Genomic DNA, 6,000 nt, shown 5'->3' on the forward strand with positions numbered 1-6,000 from the left:
ACAAACACAAGTGGTTTTCTCTTTCAGTGTTCACAACATTTTCCAAAAGCTCAATTACCTGAGGTAGTCGTTTGCTTTGAAATTTAATCCATTGCCATTTCGTTTAACACACATGAAGGAACTCAAGAGCACATTAACTAAAAAAAAGAAGAGGAGCCACCTTCAGTGGGACTGCCTCAATCACACAGCTCAACGGTCTTCAACTTTCTTCGACTGCAGCAATCCTTTCTGTGCACCAGGATTTAGGAACGTAGTCCTGAGTAGCTCTCCTGCTTCTTCCTCATGCAGGAGTGGCCACCTGCTTTGCTGCATCCTTCCACTCCTCAGCACTGCCACCCCGTGCTCCTTAGCTATTTCCTAATCTCATGGGTCCTGGGAGGAGACGGAGAATGAGGTGACGCCTGACTTTATCCTAACCCTGGATTACTGCAGCATGTGGATACCAATACTGAGCCACCAAAACCAAAACATAAAAACTGCACAGAATGGACTCTTCTTCCTGTGAGGCAGCAGGCAACTCCGCCACCGTGCCAACCCATTGCTCATGTTTAGGACTTTAATTAGCTATTTATTCAGGGAAGAAGACTTTAGTATTTAGATGTGTGGAACAAAGTTTATTACAGATAATCCAACATTCAGGTTTTGGTTTCATCATCAAGTTGAGTATATATGAGGAAATACTGGAACAGAAATATTTATTTCTGTCTTATTGCATTCTATTGTCACATTTCTGTTAACGAAATAAACAGAAACTACTAACAATTTTCATATTGAATATGGATTCTTCTTCTTGGATCGAATTCATCCAAGCACAGATATGCACCAACAGACTACATTTCGTGAATATTAATTACACATTTACCAAAAGTTTATAGACTATTTTCTCTTTATATAATGATAAATGTCTCAGGTTGCCGAATCTGTTGAGCAACGGAAGCACTTTCTCTGCTGGATGTGCTTCTCAGACAAGTTGTCCGGATCAATGTATTACTAGGGTGGAAACTCTATCTGGCTGATGCAAAAATCAATGCAACCCACAGGATGAGCCAACAGGCTGCAGGACATTCACAGACATCTGCAAGGCTAAGCTATAAAGTGTTATTTCATTACATTCAGAATTAAAGTAATATCTAACCTAATAAAACAAGCAGCAGGATTCAAAAACACTTTTTATGGTAATTCAGGAATCTTCTGTGTCTCTTTACATTATTGAATAATTAACCTCTGGCGGTTTTCATCCGTCGTCACATGATTTATTCAACTGGATAGGTAGTGCTTCTTATGCACAGTTTCACACTCAACCCAAAAGCCCGAAGCACAAATCTACACGAGTCACAAACTGCATGAATCTAAATGAGTCGTGCATGATTTTCCTTTGATGGTACTGGATGGTACTGCTCGCTCAAACGTGTGGTCCTCAGCTTGTGAAATAAACATTTTGTTATTATTTACTATTTTATTGTTCAAAAGCATGAACAATTATCAAACATCAATGAAACAGCTTGGTACTTTTCTAATTTATTCTTACTCATTTACATATACATTTCTGAATCCCCCCCCAAACATACACACACAGGATGTACAATAAGTACTAAGCCCCCCGAGCAAACCCCACAGCCAAATGCTCTTATCTGTATCATGAAATCCAATTCCTGTGGATCTTGGAAGTGTGACCAAGCTTTGTGAGGCTGTGAAACACACTTTCCCAAGGTCAGATTGCATGAGATTATATATCTGCTATGCCGATAGAGCAGCAGAGTCTCACTTATTGCAGTTTTGTTAATTGGCGTCTCAAGGTTAGTATCTAAAGTCCAACATTTTCAATGATGGACTTTGTCCCCAACTGCATGACAAATAGGAAACGTACATGTTTTTTTCACGGGTAGCTCAAAGAAACGTTTGTCTGATAGCTGTGGCTGTTAATACTTGTACTATGGCTTTATCTTATTTATGAGATATTTACAGTCACAGAAAGTGAATACTGCACACATCTGCATGCTTATGGTCGACTTGAATTAAATAAATTCATATCTGTACTGTTTTCTTATGTAATCTCGAGAGAAACTTGGAAGAAGGAGATGCGCCTCTCTTTCCTGAGGAGGTTCAGGTCCTTCAACATCTGCCGGACGATGCTGAGGATGTTTTATGAGTCTGTGGTCTCTAGTTCCATCCATTTGGGGGTGAATCAGGGCTCCTTATAGACATTGATGGAAAGAAGGATGTTTCAGAAACTACAAAGCATCCTGGACTACAGGATAATTGGCAAGGCTTTCATCCCTCCTCCTCATTATAGGCCAGGGGTTCGTTTGTAATTAGGGATAGGCTCCAGCAACACCCGTGACCTGCAAGGCGGATAAACAGCTGGAGTTGAAAGATCATCTCGTCTACAAGAAAATGGATGAGTCTTTGGCTAGAAATAGATTAAAATGATCAGAAAGTGTCTCCAATGCTCTCAAGACTGACCATTTCTGTTCTTCTGGTTGTAGAGCTGATCATCTTTGTCAGCATGGAAATACTCATGGTGACATTTTTGTTAATTAACTGGAAGAATAAAAAGTTCTGTGTTTTCAAAAATGCTGAGAATTAAAGACATTGATTACATGTTTTATTCATGTTTCTTATTCAGTCACTTTTCTCTGCCTGAATCTTTGCTCATTCTCCCCTATTCTCTAAATCCTGCCCTTGTTCCTCCAGAACTTATTTGCATCATTTCTATCGGGGGGGGTCTTGCTCCAGGCATAATAGAGCAGACTGATTACATTTTTTTTTAAGCCTGAACTTTCTTTGAAGTTTTCATAAATGTTCTTCAGGAAACTTATGCATAGTTAACAGTCAGGCTATACAGTGGTCCCGTTTCCTGAGGGAGGTGGGATGCGATCAGCAGACTTGTTTACTGGCTGAAGTATTTAACATTTCCCTCTTTAGAGTAGTTCTCAATAAGCTGAGCCTCCCCTCATGCCCAGTTGTGAATCCCAGTTTTCTTTGATGTGGAGAAAATGAATTACAATTTATGTAAAATTATAACAGAGCTACTTAAAAGAATAGACATGTGGAATTAGCATATGATGCTCTTATACAATGCTACATTTTTCAATAAGTAGAAGTTAAAGGTCCCATATTATTAAAAACTCACTTTTCCGTTTCTACACTATTATGGAGGGTTTCGGTCATTATCAACCCCAAAACAGCTAAATAAACCATCTGGAAGAAATGCCGTCTGGAAGAAATGGCGCCCGTCGTGAGCGGCGCAAACGTGCACAAGATGTACGTGCGTGCGTCCCTTGGGCTCTCCCTTAGAAGCTCCGTCAGAGCATGGAGTATCTCCGCTCCTCTCTGCGCTGAGAGCAGCCTGATGAGGAGGCTCGGGCATCTAAAAATGCCTCCTGGACGCCTCCCTGGTGCGGTGTTCAGGGCACGGGCCACCGGGAGGAGAGGGAAGTCTGGCCTTCCCTGCTTAGGATGCTGTCCCCCGCAACCCGACCTTGGATAACCGGTTTGAAGATGGATGGATGGATGATTCAAATCATTTTTATAGGGACGCTGTCCTGCAGCATCTGTTTGCTATTTTGACCAAAGACTGTCACAGATATTTCATATAAGTGCCTGAGAACTGCGTTAACTTGTGGGAAAAGGGTCTAATATGGGACCTTTAATAGACATGTTACAACCAGCAACAATAACAGCTACAAATGAGTCTCCTTGTAAAGCTGCCCAATCACAAAAGCTTAGATTCATTGACATAAATTATACACTTCACCTTAATCTTTATCTTGTTGAGACAGGGACATGACAAGAAAACCACGTTCAGGACTTCGCTGTAGACCTGCTGCAGCCACAGCACGTCTGTGGACTTCAAGTCATTCATCACCATCATCCACACAGGCTAGCCACTGGCATCATGAGACCCGAGTACTGATGCAGGTCTCGGCTGCTCGGCTCTCACTGAGCTAATGAGTTTTTGCCTGAAGTGTAATAATTAAATTCATTTCCTTCCACCAGCAGCACTGCCATTTAATGCCAGGCTGGAAGGCCAGAAAGATTAGATCACTTAAAGGTCCCATATTATACCCTTTTTACACAAGTTAACGCAGTTCTCAGGCACTATATGAAATATGAAAGATGCCGCAGGACAGCGTCCCTCTTTCCTGTCTCAAACAGCTCTCTCAGTAATGGTAGCAAAAGGGGGAGACTCAGTTCACACACACACGGTTCGATGATACACAAATAATCTCAGGACGGAATAAAAATGCTTTAAATCATCCATCCATCTGCAAAGCGGTTATCCAGGGTCGGGTCGCGGGGGGCAGCAGCCTAGGCAGGGAAGCCCAGACTTCCCTCTCCCCGGCTGCTTCTTCCAGCTCTTTCGGGGGGGTCCCAACCCAAAGCGTTCCCAGGCCAGCCGAGAGACGTCTGTCCAGCGTGTCCTGGGTGTTCCCCATGGTCTCCTCCCGGTGGGGACGTGCCTTGAACACCGCACCAGGGAGGTGCCTCCCAGACACTGGTATAATATGCCCGAGCCACCTCACCTGGCTCCTCTCAACACGGAGGAGCAGCGGCTCGATTCCGAGCTCCTCCCGGATGACGGAGCTTCTCACCCAATCTCTAAGGGAGAGCCCAGTCAGCCTACGGAGGAAGCTCATTTCAGCCGCTTGTACCGACAACCTTGTTCTTTCGGTCACTAACCAAAGCTCGGGACCAGGTGAGGGCAGGAACGACCATCCTCCATCCATAAAGCGTCTGGCTCAAGTGTTTACCACACAAATTTCTTTTTTGGCCAATTTTCGCCGCAAAGTCTTACAACCAAAAATAAACTTAATGCAGGGAAAATGCCGTAGACTCTAGAGCACAGACACAGGGACGCACGCACCCATGTGCACGCACATCTTGTGCACATTCCCCCGCTTGACATCAAGCCGGGAAAGATTCCTTCCAGACGTGTTTCAGTAGGTGATTACAGACCTACACAGGATTGACTGGATGGTATATTTAGCTGTTTTGGGGTTGATAAGGACCCAAACTCACCATAATAGTGTAGAAACATGGGAAAAGTGAGTTTTTCATAATATGGGACCTTTAAACTGTCATCTGCATTACCTACCAAATCAGAAATCAAAATGAGGTGCATTGTCATACCATTCGCTATAAGTAGAAGTTCTGGAAATATTTGTGAGTGCGTGGATATAAACATTAGTAGATTAACAACACAATAATAAATATGTTTTTACAAACACCATAATATTAAATGAGTGGATTTCCCACTCAACAAGGCCGTAGCTTCTGGGCTGCAGTCACAGACTTCCTATTCTCCAGCATGCTGCACTGTTACTCACAATCTCCCAGCCTTGTAAAAACTCCCAAGGCAGCAGTCTGCTCATTTAATTACTGGTCCTCTGTGATGTCATTTCATTATTGTGTTGCTTTTATGACAGCGGGAGTTGGATAAGATTTTCCTGTCTCAACACTGAGACACTGATGTCATTCCTGCAACACAGATTGAAACACAAGCTGCCATATAAAATATGGTTCCGTTTCCATAGTCGCTGTTTTTGTCATAAAAAAAAAACACTAATCGGTCTTCAGCAGAACTTCAAATACTGATAAATGCTCTCTGCCACGAATGTGGTTCCCTGCAAGTCTCTCGTCTGTGACACGAAGGAGAAGTCATTGTCTTGGTTACCTGCCTCATTTCTTAGATGTACTCGTGCAGCATGTAAAACATTATATTCACAAAACGCAAAATAGTCTGCAGCTCCGCAAGGCCAATAAAAAAGAAATCCGACCGTAAGTGATCCCAAACAAAGAGACCCCCAAAACGGTTCCCTTACAGTAGGAACAATGTTTTATACTATAGTACTACGATTCAGCTCAAGACACTGATTCCTATCAAACGCATGAATTCTGAGATTTGATTTGTATTTATTTTTTAATCGGGAAAGGCATTGTCAAGATTGTTCCCTTCATCAGATGGAGAAAATTAAACAACCTTAAACAACAAGCTGC

This window comes from Brachionichthys hirsutus, chromosome 1 (genome assembly GCF_040956055.1).
Source record: "Brachionichthys hirsutus isolate HB-005 chromosome 1, CSIRO-AGI_Bhir_v1, whole genome shotgun sequence".
NCBI lineage: Eukaryota > Metazoa > Chordata > Actinopteri > Lophiiformes > Brachionichthyidae > Brachionichthys > Brachionichthys hirsutus.